The sequence below is a fragment of the Otolemur garnettii genome, unplaced genomic scaffold, assembly GCF_000181295.1.
Source record: "Otolemur garnettii isolate 467f Iridium unplaced genomic scaffold, OtoGar3 scaffold00017, whole genome shotgun sequence".
Taxonomy (NCBI): Eukaryota; Metazoa; Chordata; class Mammalia; order Primates; family Galagidae; genus Otolemur; species Otolemur garnettii.
Window position 1 is genome coordinate 15,580,944 of NW_003852412.1, and position 24,452 is coordinate 15,605,395.

A 24,452-nucleotide genomic window follows, 5' to 3' on the forward strand; every position below is an offset into this window, starting at 1 on the left:
AAATGAGAGTTTGACTTACAATAGTATATAAAATATCCAGCCTTAAACCTCAGGAAAACAGCACAATCATTGTGCCTAACTGTAATGAACCGTTGTTCCAAATACAGGAACAACTCTGAACCAAAAGACTGCACCTGTTCCTGCCATACGTATATAAGACAAACAGGGGAAACCCACAACCACAACTGACCAAGTGTGGTTCCAGTCACCACGGGACTTCTAATAAGGCATGCTTTCAGGAGAGAGATTAAAAAGATGATGGTATTAAATAACAGACTGAGGAAACCACTAGAAGACAGTTCTTGTTTTTTCTTGTAAAGAAGATTCTGAGAGATGAGTTCTAAACAGAAAATGCTTCTAATAGAAGAAATGTAAAAAAAAAAAGTCTACTTTGTCCATGCAACTCCTGGATTGCCAAGTGCTGTGGCAGAGAAGTCACATATCTGGGCATACTTTCCTGGTTTTCCTCCTTTCTCTTTAGCTGAGACTTATCTCCTTTGTAGTCTGTCTTCTTCCTCACACCTTTAAATGTTAACATTACAAAAGGTTCTGCATGAAGTCCACTACCACCCTCCCTCAAGTCAACTTCATTCAACCATCTCTTTCTCTCTCTTTTTTAGAGATAGGAGCTCACTATGTTGCCCAGACTGGACTTGAACTCCTGGGCACCAGTGATTCTCCTGCCTCAGCCTCTTACATAGCCTGGACTACAAGTGTGTACCATTGTGCCCAGCTGCACCCCCTCTCCTTTGAATAACAGACCCATTTAACCAGATGCTTGCTCAGTATCTCCACTTGAATAGCATGTACTTCAATTCCAGCATGCCTAAAAATCAAAACTCTTTACCAAATCCTATCATTTCCACCTTAATATTTACATCCCTCAAATCAATCCAATTATCTTCCTCTTCACTGATTATACACTAGTTCAAGTAGCCATTCTCTACCCCTTATTCCAAAAGTCTTCTAAGTGCTTCTCTGCTTCTAGACTTATTCCTATTCTAGCCATTATCTCCTCCATAGAACCAGAGTGATATTGCTAAGATGTAAGCTGGCATCATTAACTCCCCTGCTTAAAAACTTAACTGCATCAGCGGCACCAATAGCTCAGTCAGCAGGGCACCAGCCACATACACCTATGGTGGCAGGTTTGAACCCAGCCCAGGTCTCCTAAGCAACAATGACAACCGCAACCAAAAAATAGCTGGGCATTGTGGTAGGCACCTGTTGTCCCAGCTACTTGGGAGGCTGAGGCAAGAGACTCGCTTAAGCCCAAGTTTGAGGTTGCTGTGAGCTGTGATGCCATAGCACTCTACCCAGGGTGACAGCTTGCGACTCTATCTCAAAAAAAAAAAAAAAAAAAAACCAAAATAAAACAAACAAAAAACTTAACTGCATCATATTGTCTTTATAACCAAATTCAAATATCCAATTTATTAATCCAGCTTCATCCCTAATCACTCTATCACCTCAATTTCTAGCATCATGAATTTCTATTATTCCCACATGCTATGCTCTCTCTGCCTTTCAACTCTAGGCCTTTATACATAGTATCATCAGTCCAGAACATTCCCCTTTTGTCTCTCCCATCAACTATTATAGATACTTATGGCCTTGACTTATGCATTAGCTCCTCCAGGTGAAATGTATTTGGCATATGCCTATCTAGTACTCTGCACATACTCTATAAAACACTTGTTTCTCACTACTTCATTAGTCAGCTATTCTCCCCCAATAGACTGTCATCAGCAAGAGGGGAGGGATTTGTGCCTATTGTATTCATTAGTGTATCCATAGCATCTAGCATAGCACCTGGCATGTACAAGACACTCAATAAGTATTTGTTGACAGATGCAATATATAAACCACCATAAACTAGGTTTACATGGGAAAATATACTCAAATCCTCATGAATAAATAAAACTTAAAAAGACACTGCTACCACATAGCAGAAATACAAAGAAACATAAAGGTATGAAAGGTATTTCCTCGAGGCAAAAAAATATAAATCCATTTGATTAGTTAAGTATATATGAGCACTATATAGGAAATTGTTTCTCATAAATATGCATGTCCAAGAAAATGAAAATATATTCATTTACAACTTATCCCCCTCTTGCTCTTGGGAGTTTGTTTGTTTATTTAATGATTAACTGATATTTTAAAACAAGATTAGCCTATTACAAAAAATGCCAATTATCTCCCACCCTGAAGAGAAGAGTAAGGGTTCAAGAAGGAACTAGAATGGCATACTAGCATATAATTACTTACATAGTATTACATAGTATTATAGCATTGACAACATGATAGCCCATTTTATAAAAAGCAATATTGTAACTAGCTTAGCAATCAGAGAGCAAAGAAAAAGTGCCATCTTCATTTTCCACTGCAAGATGAGAAAGGAATCTCCTATGGATTAAACTGTATCCCCTCAAGTTCGTATGTTAAAGCCATAACCTCCAGTGTGATGGTATTTAGAGAGAGGGCCTTTGGGAGATAATCTGGTCTAGATGAGGTCATGAGAATAGGACCTTCAGGATGTGATTAGTGCCCATATAAGCAGAGGCACAGAGAGCTTACCCTTTCTTTATCTCTCCCCACCATGTAAGGACAACACAATGAGAAGGTAGCTGTTTACAAGCCAGAGAGATAGCCCTCATCAGAAACCTACCATGCTAGCACCTTGATCTTGGATTACCAGCTTACAGAACTGTGAGAAAATACATTTATGTTGTTTAAACCATCTATTCTACAGTCTTTTGTTATGGCAGCTCAAGCTGACTAATACAGAATCATACTTACAGTTGCAGGTTCCACATACTGGTTCCAATTTCAGACTGACTTCATGGTAGTATCTTTAAATTAAATAACACAAATGCTAGTTTTGAGGTTTTATTTTTAAGTGCTACCTTCCAGAAAACAATTTAAGAAAACTAAAAAGAATAAAAAGGAAACAAGAACTCATGAACAAGTTTAGTGCTAGCCTACTGGAATATCATCAATCTAGTAAAAATGGAATAAAAGATACTTACCACCACCAAGAATGTAAGAATCCTGGTGGTTCCCCCAACGTGATGTTTTTTTCCCATCTTATCTAAAATGAATAAAAGAGATATTAAATATTTTCCTAATATTTTTTCTAGACATAGTGCAAAGCAATATTTTTCCCACTTTAAATACTATGTTAATGTATAAGTTTTGCATCATTTTCCTGTCATTCTTTACCCAAGTTTTACAAGCAGTTGTTTTATACAGTGATTTGTAGACTGGATTACTCAACAAAAGATGTCACTATTATTTTCTTGAATTTGCTTCCCTCTGTACCAATCATTAAGCTTTGATTTTTAGTTAGTTCTAAATCCATCTTTCTGTGCACTTTAAGTTGCTGACATTGGGATCCATGTACCACCTTTGTCCTTCATTAAAGGACATAAAGGTTTTTATGAGATCCCATAAACTAAAAAGGCTCTACTAAAAGTAGGAAGAGGGGAGAAGAGGTTTATTTCCTGTGAACTTGTTGTTTCTTTCAGGCTTCCCCAGTAGCAGCAGTTCATCCCAGTGACAACAGCTAGTTCCCCTCTAGCTTTTTCCAGCACAACCAGAACCAGGTACACACAGGTGGCCAATACTCCCCCTCAGAGGTCTGAAGTTTCACGAATCTCCAATAGCTACACAGCTTCCCCTCCTTAGATGTCTAAGACTCAGCTATATGAGAGTTCTACTAGTTCTTTCTTTTGGTGTCCCAGTCTTAGTAAATACTTACTGTAATTATTGATTTTATGTAATTTCTGTGTTCGCTTCTGCTTTTTTCAAACCTGTACAGTTATTTCCCTGTATTACATTCCCTCTGCCAAAATACTTAACGTGCTTTTAATTAGTGTGCCTATATCCTGACTGACATACCACCTCCCAAACCCCCTCATACAGTAAGAATATTAAAAATGTATTCCTTCTAAGTAGGATGAAGTATGAGCATAAGCTTTAGCTTTCCTACGTACTAGCTAAGAGAACTTGGGAAACTTACATAAGTCTTCTGTGCTTCAGTTTCCTGATCTATAAAATAGAGCTAATAATAGTTGTCTACCTTATAGGATGTTATGAGAAATTACCTGGTTAGTACCAGAAAAACACTTAAAATAGTGACTAACATGCAGTAAGTGTTTGTAACTACTGGCTGCTATTATTATTTTTTCTTTCCTTAGAAAAGCATTCTCTGAAAATTTATTCCATCATATTATCACCAGTACCCACAAAATTCCAGTAATGTTCCACATAAAAATATTAGCTATTTATAGCTGTGCCTAACAATTTCAGCTTACTAATCAGAATAATGTGAAACACCTTGGTAGAAACTATACATACAGCCAGGGAAAAAGAACAGTCAGAGTCAGAACTAAGGAAGAATTATCTATGCTTCTGGAATAAATGGGAGAAGTAAAAATCATTTAAACAAAAAAGCTTCTAATTACTTGAAATTATTTGGGAATTAGTGTTCTGTTAAACTTAGTTAACAGGTGCCCATTAAAAATACCATACTAAAGAAAATCCAACTTTTGAAGTTTTTCTTTTTGTTTTGTTTCATTTGGTGAATCAGAAGGTATTTCAGGATCTAAGGAGCATCAAAATTGTCATTATTATCAGTATGAAAATCAGTTATCACCACCGACCAAGAAATTTGCAAGAGATTGTGCTTACTATATAGACTCTAAATAATACCTTAGGGTTAGGTTATTTAATAACTTTCTGTTTGGGATATATGTCTTTTATAAAATAAGGGCTTTTTAAAGATGATATTAACTTTCCAATTGTTTATATTTCAAATAAATTAGATTTCACTATAGTACAAATTTAAAGCAAGGTCAATATTTCTCAAAAAGTCAAAGTTCTGACTAAATACTTTTTGCAAAGTAAATTTGAAAATTGGAAATCTGAATGAATATTTATACAGTGACTTTTCTAGACACTCTACAACAGCAAACACAAAAAATAGCTTCCCTCATTTCGATTATACGCAAGGTAGACTACAAACAAACAAAAACAAAAAGGTAAATTGTGTTCATATTAGAAGTGACAAATACTATGGAGGAAAATAAAGCCAGGAAGGGGATAGAAAGTACGGAACACAGTGAAAGGAGCTACAATTTGAGGGATTTTTAAATTTTTTTATGAGCTGTAATTTTGAATAAGGTGGTCTAGAAAGTCTTTAAAATAATCTCTACATGTAGCTTTAGTTTTTAGTTTAAATAAGAAAAATTATATAACATTTGGACCTTATGTTTATATGAAATAAAGCAAATAATACTATAATGAATTAAATGAGAAGAATGAGAAATGACTTACAGAGGAGTTAAAGTGGCATGACTAGATCTTGATGCCAGGTGTGCTAAAGGGAGGATTAGACTGATCAGTCCCATACACCACGTGAGTTACCAGGCAGCCCCCTTCCCACACTTCCACCACTTCTATAAACAGTCACCTGCTATCTCAGGGGAACAAGGTCCTCTAGGAAACCACCATGTCTTATATTTGATAGGGTCTTTATGAGAGGAACTATTTTAAATTGTGTTACATCTTATTATTCCTCAGAAAAATTTTTAAAAGCTTCATATGCATCATCACTTCCATCCTCATAATACTTTTTACTATATAATCAGTACAGTTTATCTTTCTCACTTTAAATTGAAAGTCTAGGGGCAGTGCCTGTGGCTCAAGGAGTAGGGTGCCAGCCCCATATACCAGAGGTGGTGGGTTCAAACCTGGCCCTGGCCAAAAAACAAACAAACAAAAAAACAAATAAATTTGCAAGTCTATGCCAGAAGCAGCTAGAACTTTGGCCCATCATATTGAAGTTAACACAAAATCTGTCTCTTAATAGTTACTGAATGAATGTCACTGAAAGTTGTGTTTTAGTTATTTCCAAGGAAGAGAAAGTTCTACAGAGAATATGTTTACATAGTGAATGTTATGGCTCCTTCCAAACTAATCATTATTCCAGATACCATCTATTCATAGAAAACATAGAAAGGTGCTCGAGAAGAGGCAAGACAGACCACTGACCTACATAAAATAAATCAAATTTGTTGCAGCATTGTTAGAAAACCTGAAAATTAAAAATTACCTATGAAACATTCACCAATAGTAAATGTGAAATAAAACTTGATACTTATATACTACAGATCAGTGTGCTATCATTAAAAAGAATGAGATATATCTATTTGGAAAGAGAGCCAACACTCTATTGACTTTTCAAGATGGAGATTTAGAAGGGTACAGAACAGTATCTATAGTATAAAACCTTTCTGTTTGAAAAAAAGTGTGTATACTTACATGTACACTTGAGTATATATATGTATATGAAAGAAATCACACCAAACTTACAACTATTACTTGAAAAAGAGTAAAGGAGGATTTTTGCTTTAAATTATATCTATGTAGTTTAGATATATTTTTAATCAATATGTATTAATGATGTAAGGTGTTTAAGAATGGCTAAAATATACCCCCACGTGGTCAGTAGTTACTTTAAAAAGTTTTTTCTGCTGTCTGTGAAGAGGTATTTTTTGCTATACTGAGTTTCATGCATGTGTTGGGTGGGATCTATACTCTTCATTCTGTTCTTCCTTCTTCCATGATGTATTTGTAGTTCTCAATGTGTATTTCTCTAGTCTAAGGCTTTTTGTTATTTAATTATTCACCTCTCTTCTTTCTATTATCTGACTAGCTAGTCTGTATTCTCTTGCAACTTCCATATAAATATCAAGGCCCATTTTTGCTCCATATTCTGCATTTGAGGGCCTTATTTATGGTTATGGTTTATCATATGATCTAACATTTTCAGCATTTCTACATAATGCAAAACCACCAAATTATTAAAAAAAGGTCTATCAACAGGGATGAGATAGGCCTTATGGTTTAATAATAAACTATATACTGAGACAGCCCTTCTAGAAATTTATCCTGTATATGTGGTTACATATGAAAAATTATATATATATGAATAAATCCTATATATATTTATAAAATACACAAAAAATTTCATTGAAGCATTATTTGTAAGTACAGAAGACTGGAAACAATCTAGATGTCCATCAGCAGGAGGCTGGTGAACTTCATCATATGATGAAGTACCATAAAAAGGAGAATGATAATATTTAATAAATATAACAAATTTCAAAAATCTAAAAAGTGAAACAAAAATTAAATCACAGAACAGTGTATGTAATAAACTGATATTGATGTAAACAAACGAAAAATGATACACACAGACATATATACGTGAACATATATGGGCAAATGCATACATCCACTTAACTTTTTCTTCCTTATTTGCTTCTGGCAAGGCATATTGGTCATGAACCTATTATCCTTCAGCTCCACACCTACCCTCTATACTCTATTCTATACGTGGAATGAAGATTCTGAAAATTACATTTCCTAGCCTCCTTGCCATTTGGCTTTCTGTTAAGTTCTGCCATCAGGAAACATTAGCAAGAGATCAAGGTAGAAAGAAGCAGAAAAGCTTCTAGCCTCTGGCTCCAAAAGTGAGGCAGTTGTAGGCTGCTGTAGAAACCGCAGCAGGAACAGTGGATGTAGGGAAATTCTGGAGGTCAGCAGCACTGTTTTGGAGGTTCTAGCCTTGTCAATGTGGAACCTCTTCAGCAGATCCAGACCTGCTTTACCATAATCTCCCACAAGGCAGCAGCAAGTGTGATACTCATGGGTCCTAAACATTACACCGAATTCCTAAGTCCTTTCATGACTTTTGAATTTGAACCAATATTAAAAACCAAGTTTTAATATCATTTAAGGATAAAACCAGTTCTTGTGTTAAGAAAACAACTTGCATAATTTTATGTAAGTTTGTTTCCAAACAAAATTCCTAATACTTTTAATTTAGATATAAGCTACTGTTCCCACTAATTTTCTAAAATCTTCCATTTATATAAGAGGGTGTATCTATACCCTAAACCAAATGTTAAAAAAAAACTAAAGTAAAAAATTTTATACTTAAATTCAAAAATTAAAGCCAACAGAAGAAAAATAAGATTACTCTTTAAAACAGATAATCTAAAACCGTGCTGTTCAACTTGGTGTCCACAGTTGCAGGTGCCTATTTAAATTTAAAATTAAATGAATGTTCCTGAAGTGAAGTGCACTGGCCACATTTCAAGTGTTCAGTAGTCCCATGTGACTAGTAGCTAACTAACTACACAGCACAGATTAGAGATCATTCCCATAATCACAGAAAACTTTCTTAGACAATCCTGCTTTGTTTCAGAAAGACCTCTTAAAGAGGACTACCTTTTGTTGGAAAAACTCCTTCCTATTTTTGTTGTTAGTTTTTGACCCAGAAAGATAGAGGCCCCTAGGAGTGGTTTGAAAGGAAAGGACTGCATAGAGGAAAACATACTTAATATTCTACATAACAAGAATTTAGGAGACTGCTAGTGATCTTTCAGGAAGATCTGGGAAGATTCAAGAAAGGGAGAAATGGGAGAGACTGTGAGCAGTTAATGTTTCGATTTCCACTGTTAGTCTAATACTCCCTCATTAAATTTAGAAAAAAATAGCTGGGCTAATAATACTTATGTCCCCCACTCTTCTGACTAATAAAAGCCATGAAGAGCAGTTAAATTTCTATGGCCCGGTCAAGGGCACTTTTAGAAAAGCCAAGCCCAAGTGAGAGATTAGGTTACTGAGATACACATATACTTGGAGTTGTAATTTGACCTCACAACTTCCTCCAAAATACATGTTCGTTCAAAGGAAAAAGTGGCCCAGCACAGTAAATCCTGATTCATAAGAACTCAGTAATATTACAATCATTCATAGCCTCATTTGTCCTGAGGGAGAATCTCCAAATGGGAAGAAGTATTCTACTATACATTGAACCAGAGTGAGAATATTAGATATTTGAATAATTGGTGCCACTTGCAATCATATCCTTTTTTCATTTTTTTAATCATTTCCTTTTTATTATAATATCTAACCCAAATAAGTATGTCTCCCTATATTAAGTTCCTATGGAACAGTTCTGAATTAGGTAAAAACCTAGGGATAGACAAGGAAGGATTATAGATAAAATGGTCTTTTACTACACAAACTAGGTAAAAAGTTATTCTACAACAAGCAGCCTTAAATTTTGCACGTGATCCAAGAGAAACTAAGAGAGAAACCAATCGTAATCAGGGTAAAGTGCTCTAAAATATTATTTGTTTTTGCTTTTTTTTTTCATAACTATCCATTGTTACAAAAGAAGGGCATATAGACACCTGAGTAAAAACCAAATGATGTTGTTCTTTTACTTGAAGGCTCTCTTTTGCCGAAGATAAGGTCTAAACTTTCTGGTATAGGACGCAAAGGTCTTTATGCACAGGCCCCTGCAGAACATACTATCAGCTCAGAGAGATAAAGACCTGTGAAAGCCTTTCTAGGAAATTTACTTGTAAGGTAGAGAAGGGAGGAGAGTTTAGGCAGAAGGAATACACCATGGAGTAAAGCTCAGATGACAGAAGTCTCACTGTACATATAGACAAACCCAAAGAAGTAGACACTGCAGAACTGAACATGTGATGGAGGAAATTAACAAGCTATTGTAATTTAGCCAACTGAAATTATCAAGAACTCCAGGGTGTCCTCAGCAAAGGCCAGCAAAAATCTATCTCCAGGGTCCATTTTTAAATTCAGATAATTTAAGAGAATGTTCTTTCCCTTTTATTTTTATTTTTAAATAATTGTACAAATAATATTGTATGCTTTGTCTTTAAAAAATCCTACAATTAAGTATAAAATCTTCTTTGATCCCTTTAACATCCTTACTCCCAGAAACAACTAGACTGGCATGTATATTCTTTAAGAACTTTTAATATAGGGCGGCGCCTGTGGCTCAGTGGGTAGGGCACCAGCCCCGTATACCGAGGGTAGCAGGTTCAAACCTGGCCCTGGCCAAACTGCAACAACAACAACAACAAAAATAGCTGGGCATTGTGGCAGGTGCCTGTAGTCCCAGTCTCAGGAGGCTAAGGCGAGAGAATCACCTAAGCCCAGGATCTGGAGGTTGCTGTGAACTGTGACACTACAGCACTCTACTGAGGGTGAAAGACTGAGACTCTGTTTCTACAAAAAAAAAAAAAAGAACTTTTAATGTACTTTTATGCACAAACACATACCCCACAAAAGTATACAGTACTGCTTTATGTTCAAGGGTTTCCATATTAATGACATACTTCAGCTTCCTTCATTTACTAAACAAGGTTTTGGAAGTCTGTCCACCTCAGTTCAAGTAGATCTAACTTATTCTCTTACATTATGAAACACTTATATCTCAGTTAATTTAGCCATTCCCTTACATTAGTTCCTTAGGTATTAAGAATGTGTTTTCACAGTACCACTCAGAGTTTAGCAACCTAGAAGGTGAAGAGTAGTTCTGAGCATCACATACAGTTATCTCCAAACTCCAAAAACAATGTGTTTTCTTGGTGAAAATAGTTTGTTTTCAGTTTAACTGGTTCCTCCTGTGAAAATGAACCAGATGAATAATTCAGAGAAATCCTCAGTTTTATATTTCAAATATAGCCAGAGAAAATAAAATCACGGTAAATATTAGTCAAAATGTGTGAATCTCATCTGAAATTCTAATTTCATTTCTACCAATTAGTCCTAGAAATTTTGGATATCCATTTTCCACTGAGATCAAAGCCTATGATTACAGTATCTAATTATCTCCTCAATCCACAATAACCCATTTGAATACAAATACCTATGCTTCCTTAAATAAGTTAGCAACATTTTTCTTTTTTGATGAAATTTAATAACTACTATATCTGATATAACATTGGTAAGAAAATAGTCTTGGGAACCCCTGAGAATTAAGGAAGCTGAGCCATTTCAAAATGGGCCTTGATACAAGGAAGGAAATCAGTAAATCCTTTAAGTTTCTTCAAGTATCATTTAGTGCATTAAGTTTATGTACTAAAAAAAACTTTAAAATTGCCATATCCAGATTTAAAATCTTTAAAATACCCTATAAACTGACAGTGGTTAAGAATATCAATATTAAGGATACTCTTTTTACAATCTCAATCATTTCCTCTGTAATATCAAATAGCGAATATAACTTATTTCAAACCTGAAATCTTCTAATTACTGATTGAGTGAAACACAGATACACCAAACTTCTGTTTTGATCTGAATAAACTTTTAAAACAAAATTTTCATTACACTGCCTATATTCCTTCTAAGGTAAAACAACTGAGTTCTTACACGTTCTGATCAAACTTCTAAAATTCTTTCTTTGCAAATAAGCCCTAATAGTTCACATACACTAATTAATTAGAAATAAGATGTGGGTCTGTGTGTATTTGTTTACTTATGCAGTTAGGGAGCAGCTGAATCTCAAGAAGGTTATACCTCAGGCAGGTTCTGTGTGTAATGGATGCCTGCTGTGCCCCTGATCCGGTGGGGGCCAAAATAGTGAGAGCACTAGAGATAATATAATTTCAAGCACCACTTCCCAAAAGAAATACAAACATTAACCACAATTAAGAGATATATATGTAATTTTTTTTTAAGAGGCAGGGTATCATAATGATAGCTCACTGCCGCCCCAAACTCCTGGCCTCAAACAATCCTCCTGCCCTGGCCTTCCAAATTGCTAGGATTACTGGTATGAGCTACCAAGAATGGCCTAATTAAAAATTTTTAATAGGCACATTAAAAATAAAAAGAAGGTAAAATTAATTTTAGTAATACATTTTATTTTACCCAATCTTATCCAAAATGTCAATATGTGACCAAATTTAAAAATTATTAGTGATATTTTATATTCTTTTGTTCATACTAAGCCTTCAAAATCCAGTGTGTATTTCACATAACACTTCTCAAATAGATTAGCTTTATTTCAAGACTTAAAAATCCATATATGGTGGGCGGTGCCTGTGGCTCAATGGAATAAGGCACCCAGCCCCATATGCCGGAGGTGGCGGGTTCAAACCCAGCCCTGGCCAAAAACTGCAAAAAAAAGAAAATCCATATATGTGACCAGGAACTAGATATGTAATTTTCTTGGCTCTGTTGTTCACATCAATAAAAATGAACAAGATGACCTGCCTTGCAAATTTCTATAAGAATTAAAGACAATATATGTAAAATATCCTGGTACATTACATGTCTGACACATAAGAGAACTCAATAAAATTATCACCATCCTCATTATCTTTCTATAGACTGAAGAAGAAAAATCACCACTGTAAGAAAGCTCAAATTCAAAATTTGAGAAAGTGAAGTGGAGACCAGAAAGAGAAGCAAAAATGTGAAATAAGGTTATCATAATGAAGGCTGGGCACGGTGTCTCATGCCTGTAATCTCAGAGCACTTGGGAGGCTGAGGTGGGGGGATTGCCTTGAGCTCACAGGTTTGAGACCAGCCTGAGCCAGGCAAGGCCTTATCTCTAAAAATAGCTGGGTGTTGTAGCGAGCATCTGTAGTTCCAGCTACCTGGGAGGCTGAGGCAAGAGAATCACTTGAGCCCAAGAGTTTGAGGTTGCTGTGGGCTATGACACCAAGGCACTCTACCAAGGGAGACAAAGTGAGACTCTGTCTCAAAAAAAGAAAAACAAAAAACAAAGATTATCATAATGTTTTCTAGCTGAAATCAATCAACAGTTATCCATATAAAATAAAAACAAAAACCAAATTTTCCAAGATTGCAAATAATGCATTAGATTAAATTAGATTAAATATGATTAGCATTAGAATTAAAGAAATGGCCTTTCTGCCAGAGAGGCCATCTTCCAGTAATTCACCAAAATGACAAACACAAAGGGAAAGAGGAGAGGCACTCAATACATGTTCTCTAGGCCTTTTAGAAAACATGGTGTTGTTCCTTTGGCCACATATATGCGAATCTACAAGAAAGGTGATATTGTAGACATCAAGGGAATGGGTACTTTTCAAAATTGCCACACAAATGTTACCATGGCAAAACTGGAAGAGTCTACAATGTTACCCAGCATGCTGCTGTTGGCATTGTTGTAAACAAACAAGTTAAGGGCAAGATTCTTGCCAAGAGGATTAATGTTCATATTGAGCATATTAAGCACTCTAAGAGCCGAGATAGCTTCCTGAAACGTGTGAAGGAAAATGATCAGAAAAAGAAGGAAGCCAAAGAGAAAGGTGCCTGGGTTCAACTAAAGTGCCAGCCTGCTCCACCCAGAGAAGCCCACTTTGAGAACCAACGGAAAGGAGCCTGAGCTCCTCGAACCCATTCCCTATGAATTCATGGCATAATAAGCATATAACATAGCACACAGGAGTACCAGTGGACCCATGTTTTTAGGTGCAAGAACCTATTTATTCCCCACGATCTCATGGCACGATAAGTGTACAGCATAGCACACAGAATAACCAACAGACTCCATGTAACAGTGATACAAGGTGCTGGAACCTATTTCCCATGCATTCAAAAGTCAATCAATGCTTTGTCACATTCAATGGCAAGGTGCCTTCCTGAGCTACTGGAACCTCTTCCCTATGAGTTCAGAGCATGGTAGATAAAAATAATAGCCTACTGCTACTGTAAAAATATTTTTTGTTCATTCACTGAAAGTGTGATATTTTTTTTCCAAAGAAGTATTAAAGCAAATTATAATGTGTCCTAAAAATAAATAAATTTAAAAAATAATAAAGAAATGGAGAGTTGTGGGTCTTTTTTCGTTGAAAGCAGGTTTGAGGGGGTGGTGCCTATGGCTCAAAGGAGTAAGGCACCAGCCCCATATGTCAGAGGTGGAAGGTTCAAACCCAGCCCCCAGCCAAAAACTACAAAAAATAAAAATAAAAAAAAATAAAGCAGATTTTGCTTTCTTGATTATTGTTGCCATACTAATATCATTTTCCATTTCCAAGGGGAGAAAATGGCCACAAAGTTGACTAGAAGGTAACTGAGGGACACAGAATTTTGGGATACTAAAACTGTTGCACATAATCTACAAAGCCATATTATATATCTTGATAACTGAGCATTCACTATATATTATACAACAATCAATTTTTTTCCAAGTAATTGTTACAGTATATTTTATTCATTTATTTAGGATATCAAAATGTAATACAGAAAATACATAAAACGTACCTCTGATAAAAATGTTTGGGCTGATTTCTGAGCTCCTACATGAAGCAGATATTCATAAACGTAGAGTGCTAACCTAGAAAACAAATAAGACATTTATTGAGAAGAGGAATATTAAAATTCATTCTTTATTTTTTAAGTTTTTTAATTAAAATTCATTAATGACTTATCTTTCCATTGCAAAAATATCTTATACCCTAATAGTGACAGAAAGTAACCCTTTCCCATTCCACACCCTTTCGATAGGAATTTATAAATGTATATTTAGCAAGAATATACTTAGAAAAAAACACATAAAGAAAAAGACAAATGTATCTTTTCATGGCAAGAAATATCTAATTATGGATTACTTTCCTCAATCATCTCACTTGCCCTTTGTTATACCTAATTTATAACCAAATATTAATAGTCTCCAAATCCTATTTTTTTTTTTTTTTTTTTTTTGAGACAGAGCCTCAAGCTGTCCCCCTGGGTAGAGCGCCGTGGCATTACAGCTCATAGCAACCTCCAACTCCTGGGCTCAAGTGAGTCTCCTGCCTCTGCCTCCCAAGTAGCTGGGACCACAGGCGCCCGCCACAATGCCCGGTTATTTTTTGGTTGCAGCCGTCATTGTTGTTTGGCGGGTCCGGGCTGGGGATTCGAACCTGCCACGTTAGGTGTGCGTGGCTGGCGCCTTAGCCGGTTGAGCTATAGGCGCCGAGCCTCCAAATCCTATTTTAAGGTAAAATTTTTACCTTTGATAAGTAATATAAATGAATTAAGGTATTGGACTTTTACAACAATTTAATATTCTTTAACATTTTTGATGAATGTTAATACAAGCCCTTGATGTTTAAAGAACCGTATGCCAAAACTTGTGTTGTATATCCATTTTAATATTTGTTTGGCAACCTCTCCTTATTCTTTACATTTGATTGTTAAACCAATAAGGTTTTAGTTTATAAGGCATTCACATTCACAGCAAACCACAGCATTATGTAAATTTTTAAGATATCACATCATGCTAAGCATGTGGGTTCTTATAGTTTAAAGGTTAACACAAAATCACACATAAATTTATCACTCAAATGTAGAATACTGAGTATGCAGAGTACACTTATACTTCTCTCATTATCTTGTGGATTCAGAATTTTTAAGCTACACCATGTGGCTCAATTTCAGTTGAGCTGTTAACAAAAAATTATTCATAAAGCCAAATTAGTCTGAGGCAGTATTTTTAATGATATCTTGGACCAATGCCCAGATACTCACAACAGTTCAGTTTCTGCTATACTATGTTTACCAATATTGAACCAGGTTTACAGTAAACAATGTAATAAAACAATAACCACAATTCTGTATAGCTCTACAACACTTTTCTTGCCAAGCAAATTTTTGACTGTTAAAGATTGATGGCATTTGCAACAGCGAATATTTACTTTCATGAAAACATATCATGCATCTGTCATGCAAAGAGAAAGCGTGTACAAATTCAGTTGCTTTGTCCATTTAATTATTTCCCTAATCCAAAATTGTCAATACTTAAAATGAAAATTATTCTATAGCTACCAAGCACCTTGAGAGAGCAGACATCTTTTAAAGTTACAGATAAAACATACATTATAGACAGCAAGGGTATGAATATAATTTAGAAACATCTCCTATCATCTTCAAATTGAGAGATACTTCCTAAATCAGTGCTTCTTAACTCTTTTTTTCTATCCTAACACAAGTGAAAGATATAGTGTGATAGTAGCAGTATCTCCCTGTGGAAATGCAGCTCATCTCCCACGCACAACATACAGGATATAGAAACTAGGATATTCCTCAAACACACATATCCCACACATCTTCTCCCTCTACCAGCCACTCTCAATCCTATCACATGACTTCACTAACCAGGATGACAAATTTTACCTTTAACAAAGAGAATATTTGTTAAATATTCCTAGATAGACTATAAAGCCTCAAAATTGCCTGACAGTGGCAGTGCTGCCCTTTATCAAACTTGAGAAGAAACCTGGCCTCAAAGGGAAAGTGTGGTAGCTCACACCTATAAGCTCAGCAGTTTGGGAGGCCAAGGTAGGAGGGTTGCTTAAGACCGAAAGCTTAAAATATTGCCTCAGGTAATTCCTTCTGTCTTGTAAAACCTTGGGCCTAAAGCCAAAGTAGTGACTAGACTAAACAAGAGACCTAGACCTAAGTGAAAGATTAAAACCTAAGCCATAAGGACATTTTACCAAGCTTGGGGAATTTGAAAGTGAGAGGCACAGAGGGAAGCAGAGGTACCTTCACGGACCCTGTGGGAGAGAGAGAGAGAGAGAACAAACCTCAGAACAGCCAAAGCCCAAGCACAACTGTCACTGTGTCCTTTCAATAAACCCATTTTTTCAAGTTAAGTGAGTTACTTCCTTATAACATTGTAATTTCTTCTTTGTAACATTAAAGAGGGCTAATACAGTTCTTCTATGTTTTCCTTACTAATTAAGTAACAAAAAGAACATCTCCTTACAAGTAAAATTAAAAGCCATAATCCATACTTTCTCTATGAGTCTAGGACAATTATTCTAAAAAATACATAAGAAATTTCAAACCATACAACTGGAGATTCTGAAGTGCCTTCCAAGGGTATAGACCCATCCTCCTGCCTTTGGAATCTGGCTGTAGGAGCTCAGCATTATCAACAGGATGATGAAGTAGGACAGAGCTGAGAAAACCTATCTATAATGCTACCTGATATATCCATCTTCTACAGTCTCCTTTGAACAAAATTAATGCTTTCCAGGCAATCATTCTCCATGCTCCAAAAAGTGTGGCAGGGTGGCAATGCATGGGCAAACAAATAACTCTACTACCACAAAAATGCCATTAATACATGACTGGCAAATCTCCAATGTTTTAGTTATCACCTTTGTGCACAGGATTTTCCAAGCCTATCCCTATAGCCCTATCTTTTGTCCCATGCTCCAAACTTGCTTCTCAAAATTACTGTTTCAAGTTTCTGACAAGACATTTCTCTTAAATTGTTAATGCCCAAAGTTAATTTCACTCTTCTCTCAAAGTGAGTACCTTGGCTCACTTTGAATGGAGCACAATTTCTCTAAGTCTCAGTTTCCTCATTTGTTAAATGGGGAAAATATATTTTCTTCTATTACTGAAAGAAAGAGCACAGTAAATAGTAACAATTATGGTTATGATTCTGGCTAAGATATTACCACATCATGTGCCAAATGATGGCATTTGGTATGGCATTACTCATGCCATAATCTCTCCCCCATTTGTTACTCCCTTCTGTCTTCCTGCTCCTGAAGAACCACCAGGAGCCACAGCAATACCAGGAGCTATTTGCCTAGGTTCAGACGCAGATACTATGTAATTCCCAGTAGCTTCTCATAAAAAGGCATTGGAACCACTAGAAAAAAGAATGTCTAGAAAGATCTAGGGGAAAGCCTCACAATAACAGATACTGTTTGAACACAAATGATTCCAGGAGAGGGGGGGAATGACACTTGTCCATCCATGCCATCCATGCACGTAAATGGTGCCCTCCCTCGTGACAAGATATTACCAAATAGAAGGCAACATTTTATTCAAATTCAATTTCTAATAACCAGTGAAAATTATAAAAATATTAAATATGAAAATATTTAAACAGTGACAACTTTTGAATTGACATTTTCTCTTTTCTTTTCATGATTATTAAGAAATTTAAGTACTTTTTATAAAATGCAGAGTGGCTATTTAACCTAGTAGTGTATAATGTGATCTAAATACATTTTAAAAATTAACACTTGTACAGTAAGAATTGGCTCCAAAAAGTAGTCTCAGCCTTTTTTTATTTTTTTATACTGATTAATGAAAAAGTATACCAATGATTCATGGATCATGTATCTTTAAATTATCTTCATTCTGTTCTAATTTTAAATTGGATTTGAAAAACTGAGTAATGAAAATGATGACCAACCATTCTAGAGAAGCAAGTAAGGCAGAAATACAAAAGATATCTGATACAGCTCAATACCTTCCTTACTTCCTGGTAAGTACAGGCATATAAGGTTTAAAAGTAGGAGCAAAGGTAAAGAGGTAGAGATTAAAATGGGAGGAACACAGAGAAGAGCCAAAGCCTGAGCCCACTTGGGGCTGCCCTCAGCACAGAAATCACTTAATACCTGCACATGTGATGCCTACAACACTCGTTCTCCCATAATTACACACACATGCACTCACAACTGCTCTAGGAAGCAAACTGAAAAAACCAATCAACAATGATAATCCCACCTATTTGACAATTTATGTTCTATCAATCTCTGGCCAAATCTCCTTCATCTAGGCTTCATGAATTCAAAATCTACAATAATTTGGAGATGGACAGGTCTGTGGTTTCACCTGTTAAAAAGAAGATGGGGGGATCCCACTTAATTTTAATTTTGCATAATTCTAACAAAGGTGAGGGTTTTTTAATTTAAAAAATATACAATTAAAAGGGAATTAAAAATATGAAAAAATATATATTAAATGTTAAACTAATGGCTGCCTCTCCACAAATCAAATAAAGTTAAAAAGCAAAAAGGGGGCGGCACCTGTGGCTCAAGGAGTAGGGCACCAGTCCCATATGCCAAGGGTGGTGGGTTCAAACCCAGCCCTGGCCAAAAAACTGCAAAAAATAAAATTAAATAAAATTAAAAAAAAAAAAGACATTTATAAAAAATAAAAAAAATTTTAAAGAAAGCAATAAAGGACTAAGAAAACAAGATGTGCAATTAATACTATGCCATAGGGCTCAAGGGATACAAATAAATGACTTGCTAGAATATGAAGATCTTAATTTTAAAATAATTAACAAGGTATGGAAATCAAAATTCAAATAACATTGGTTATGTATGGCCAGTAAGTAATTCTCAGGAAAAATGTTTAACCTCCTAGTCATAAAAAGTATTTTAGGCCTCTCTGGATACTTGTCATGGCAATGGAAGCCAACTGTTTGCTGTCTATGGTGAATCTATCCTGCTTTGTAAATTTTCTTACTTTGTAAGCCTATCTTTCTCTTCTTCAATAAACTTCATTTCATGTTTGCTTTTAAAAAAAGTATTTTAAAATTTCACTAATGTAACAAAGACTTAAAAAATATTGAAGTGTCTAGTGCCTATAAGGTTAAAGAAGTATAAATGGTATCATTTTTCAGGAAAATAACATGAAAAGGTAAAAATACTGGGTAATAAGTAAAAAAAAATATATACAACAGGGCAGCGCCTGTGGCTCAAAGGAGTAGGATGCCAGCCCCATATACTGGAGGTGGAGGGTTCAAACCCAGCCCCAGCCAAAATATATATACACACACACACACACACACAACAGCTATATGTATGTTATGCCTATGTAAATATAGTATGCTCCCATCCATACCACATACATATTCTTCCAGAGATATTTTATGCATATGCAAGCATCAGAGCAACTGTGGCACTCACAAGCTTCCCACTCCTGTAGATCATTTGAGTTCAAACTGTTTCTCTTATTACAGGGTTTTTTTCCCAGGGACTGGGATAGATAGGAGAAAGACCTTTTTTTTATAGCATAATTATGCTTCTGTTTGATTATTTTCCCTAGTTTTATTTTCTCTATTTTAGAAGAAATAAGCAAATAAAAAATTAATAAACCTTTCATATCTTTTGAGATAATATTTTTATTCTACAATACTGTAGAATTGGAAAGTCAAACAATTTACAATGATGCTCGTGGCAAAATTCTATCAGTAAAAAACTGACAACCTGGTGGCACCTATAGCTCAAGCGGCTAAGGTGCCAGCCACATACACCAGAACTGGAGGGTTCAAATCTGGCCCAGGGCCTGCCAAACAATAACAACTACAACCAAAAAAAACAGCCAGGCGTTGTGGCAGGCACCTGTCTGTAATCTCAGCTACTTGGGAGGCTGAGGCAAGAGAATCGCTTAAGCCCAGGAGTTTGAGGTTGCTGTGACCTATGATGCCACAGCACTCTACCCAGGGCTATAGCTTGAGGCTCTGTCTCAAAACAACAACAACAACAACAACCCCCCCCCCAAAAAAACCTGACAACCTAAATATCTAATAAAAGAGAAATAATTAGATTAAGATGTAATGGAAAAATATATATATATATTTTTGTGCACGGGAGAGCACAAACGCAGTCCTCTACTACCACAAATTATGCAGTCAAGTTTCCCACATTTGGGAAAATCACAGGGGTCAGCACATCTGGAGTGCAGTGAATAAGCCTTGCCCTGGGAAAACCACCTTTGTGATCATGGTAACTCCCCTGCCAGGTAAGTATGGGAAATATATTTTTGAAAAATGTTTAATTAGATGAAGAAATGCTTGTAATTCTCTGTTAAAATTTAAAAGTCCACAAGTATATGTAATGTGTGTAGAAAAACAAGAGGAGGAAATATGAGGTATTGCAACTGGTAGAAGCATTAATGAAAGTAAGAAGTGGGCGGCACCTGTGGCTCAGTCAGTAGGGCACGGGCCCCATATACTGAATGTGGCAGGTTCAAACCTGGCCCTGGCCAAACTGCAACAACAACAAAAAAATAGCCAGGTGTTGTGGCTGGCGCCTGTAGTCCCAGCTACTCTGGAGGCTGAGGCAAGAGAATTGCCCAAGCCCAAGAGCTGGAGGTTGCTGTGAGCTGTGACGTCACAGCGCTCTACCAAGGGTGATATAGTGAGACTCTGTCTCAAAAAAAAGATAAACAATAAAAGTCAGCAGTGACAGATAAAGTCTAACTAGTATGAGTGAGTTACTGGAACTGGTAGAAACATTAATAAAAAGTAAGCAGCAGCAAATGAAATCTAATTAGTATGGGACAGAAAAACTAACTAAAGCAATAAAGACAGTATGGCCTTCTTACAGAAAGGGCAAACATCTCCATGCCTCTCACAGAAGGCCTGAGAGCAACTCTTATTGTAACATTGGCCTCTTAACCAGCATACATATTAGTAGCTTTGTGTCACCAGCAAAAGATTAAGTTTTGTGGCACTCATAATAATTAATAAATATCTAAAGTTTTTATCTACATAAAAATATTAAACCTCTGATATAATTTCTGTAAGTATTTTTTCCAAGTTTGTTGTCTAACTTAATTTTGGTCAGAATTTTGGGGGAAGAGGCATTTAGTTTTAGTTTTGGTAGGTTTTGTCCTGTTTTGTTTTGGGGACAGGGTCTCACTGTGTTGCCCAGGATAGTTGCAAATTCCTGGGATCAAACAATCTTCCCACCTCAGCCTCCTGAGTAGCTAGGACTACTGGTACGTACCACTATGTCTGGCTAATTTTTTTTTTTTAAATTTCAAAGTATTAAAGATGTACAAATGTTTTAGGTTACATGGATCATTTTGTAATGCTTGAGTCCCAGCTACAGATGTGCCTATCACCCAAAGAGTGTTCACTGTATCCATTAGGTAGGTTTTTACACCTCCCCTTTTACCCCCTTACTCCCTGGTTGACTTCCACTGAGTTTTACTTCTCTCTGTACACATGTATACTTATCAGTTAGTTCCAATTTAATAATGAGCATATGTGGTGTTTGTTTTTCCATTCTTGAGATATTTCACTTAGAACAGTGGTCTCCAATTCCAGCCAGATTATTGCAGAAGGTATTAATTCATCTTTTTATATGGCTGCATATAGTACTTCATGGTATATATCTACCAGATTTTATTAATCCACTCCTGATTGATGGGCATATGGGTTGATTCCATGTCTTTGCAATTGGGAATTGTGCTGCAATAAACATTTAAGTGAAGATGTCTTTTTAATGAAAAGTATTATTTTCCTTTGGGTAGATACCCAATAGTGGGATTTCTGGATTGAAAGATAGGTCTAGTTTTAATTCTTTGAGAAATCTCCATACCATTTTCCATAATGGTTGCATTAATTTGTAGTCCCATCAACAGTGTATAAGCATTTCTTTCTCTCTGCATCCATGCCAGCATCTAATGTGTTTGGATTTTTTTTTTTAAATAAAAGCAATTCTAAGTTATAGATAGTGATATTTCATCAGCATCTAATGTGTTTGGATTTTTTTTTAATAAAAGCAATTCTAAGTTATATATAGTGATATTTCATTGTGGTTTTAATTTGCATTTCCCTGGTGATTAGTGATGTCGAGTATTTTTATATGTTTGTTGGCAACTTATCTTTCTTCTCTGAGAAGCTTCTGTTCATGTCTTTTGTCCACTTTTTAATAGGGCTGTTTAGTTTTTTACTACTGATTTATTTGAGTTCTTTGTAAATTCTGGATATTAGCCCTTTATCACAGCTTGTGAATATTTTCTATAATTCTATAGGTTATTTGCTGTGTTGTTTCCTTAGCTGTGCAGAAGCATTTTAGCTTAATCAAATACTATTTATTTATTAATCTTTCTTGTTGCCATATTGTCTTTGGGGTCTTAGTTATAAATTATTCTCCTAGGCAGATATCTATAAGAGTATTTCCTATGTCTGCCTCTAGAATTCTTATAATTATATGCTTTAGATTTAAGTCTTTTATCTGTCTTGAATTAATTTTTGTGACTAATGAGAGGCAGGCATCCTGTTTCATTTTCTACATGGCTATCCAATTTTCCCTGCACCATTAATTGAATAGGGCTTCTTTTCCCCTGGGTACATTTTTGTTTGCCTTGTCAAAGATCACTTGGTTGGAGGTAGATGGTTTTATATCTGGGTTCTCTGTGCTATTCCATTGATCCATGGCTCTATTTTTATACCAATACCATGCTGTTTTGGTTGCTATAGCCTTATAGTATAGTTTGAAGTCTGAGAATGTGATGCCTCCAGGTTCATTCTTTTTGCTTAAGATTTCTTTGGCTATTCAGGCTTTTTTCTAGTTCCAAAACAGAATTATTTTTTCTAGATCTGTGAAGCATGTTGTTGGTAATTTGATGGTGACTATATTGAATCTATAAACCTCTAGCTAGATGATATTTTTTGACAATGAAATAGCAATTTTATTTTTTAATTGACAAATATTGTGTATATTTATAGCATACAATATGATGTTTTGGTATACGTATACGTTATAGAACAGTTGATTCAAGTAATTAACATAACCATTACCTCACATATTTATCAGTTTTTGTGGTGAGAACATTTAAAACCTATTCTCTTAGCAGTTTTCAAGTATATACATATAATACATAGTTTTTAACTATAGTCACTATGTTGTACACTTACAATAGATCTCTTGGAATTTTTCCTTAAATCTAACTAAACTTTTGTATCCTTTAACCAACATCTTTCTAATCTTCCCCAGTCTCTGGTAAACACCATTCTACCCTGCTTCTATGAGTTCAACCTTTTTAGAGTCTACACAGTCAGCTCTTCATATCTGTGAGTTCCACATATTCAATCAACCTGGGATCAAAAATATAGCCATGTCTCAATATCCTCAGGGTATTGGTTCTAAGACTCCCACAGACACCCAAATCCCCAGTATAAAAAGGTATAGTATTTCATGTACCTAAACCCTTCCTCCCGTATACCATATTTTCCTATGTATAATGTACTCCCACAAATAATGCATATCTACATTTTTGGTCCAATCTTTCAGGAAAAAAAATCTTTTGTTTTAATTTTTAATTCAAATTTGTATTTATCTATATTGAGGTACTTATTTATTGTATTATAAGAAAATTTCATATTTATTTTTTGACATACTATGGTACAAGAAATGTTATGTACTGGTAATAAACAGTACTACCCATGTATAATATGCACCCTTATTTTTCCATCAAAATTTTGGGCAAAAAAGTATACATTTTGCATGGTAAAATATGATGCCTTAAATTATTTCTAGACTACTTTAATACCTAATATAATGTAAATGTATATAGTCATTATACTGTACTTTTATTTGTATTATTTTGATTGTTCATAGTTATTTTTTATGAGGTTCCTTCTCAAACATTTTTGATCCTCAGCTTTGGAACACTCAAATACAGAGGGCTGACTGCATAAGTGAGAATACGCAGTATGTATCTTTCTCTGCCTGCCTTTTCACTTAGCAATGTCCTCCAGGTTCATTCACATACATAACACATTTTCTTTATCCATTCATCCACTGATAAACACTTTAGTTAATTTCATATATTGGCTATTGTGAATAATAATGCAGTAAACATCTCTTTGACATACTGATTTCATTTCCTTCAGACATAGATCTAGTAGTGGGATTGCTAAATTATATGGTACTTCTATTTTTAATTTTTTGAGGAAACTCCAGACTGTTTTCCATAATGACTATACTAATTTACATTCCCACCAATAGTGTACAAAGGTTCTCTTTTGTCCACATTCTCACCAACACTTGTTA

At 35.4% G+C, this 24,452-nt stretch overlaps 1 long non-coding RNA gene and 1 other non-coding gene across 2 annotated transcripts in view; both read right to left on the minus strand.

Annotated features, from left to right (window-relative positions):
- Positions 1-3,032: 3,032 nt before the first annotated feature.
- The window catches only part of LOC111723929, a 116,665-nt gene continuing 95,245 nt past the window's right edge, over positions 3,033-24,452 (minus strand). The window contains exons 2-3 of the long non-coding RNA XR_002772338.1: positions 14,128-14,200; positions 3,033-3,094 (exon numbers count right to left, since the gene is read on the minus strand). This is a non-coding gene — a long non-coding RNA (uncharacterized LOC111723929). The remainder of the gene's footprint in view (positions 3,095-14,127; positions 14,201-24,452) is intronic.
- On the minus strand, positions 20,251-20,414 carry LOC111723946. Its single transcript, XR_002772351.1, has one exon. It is a non-coding gene; the product is annotated as a U1 spliceosomal RNA (small nuclear RNA).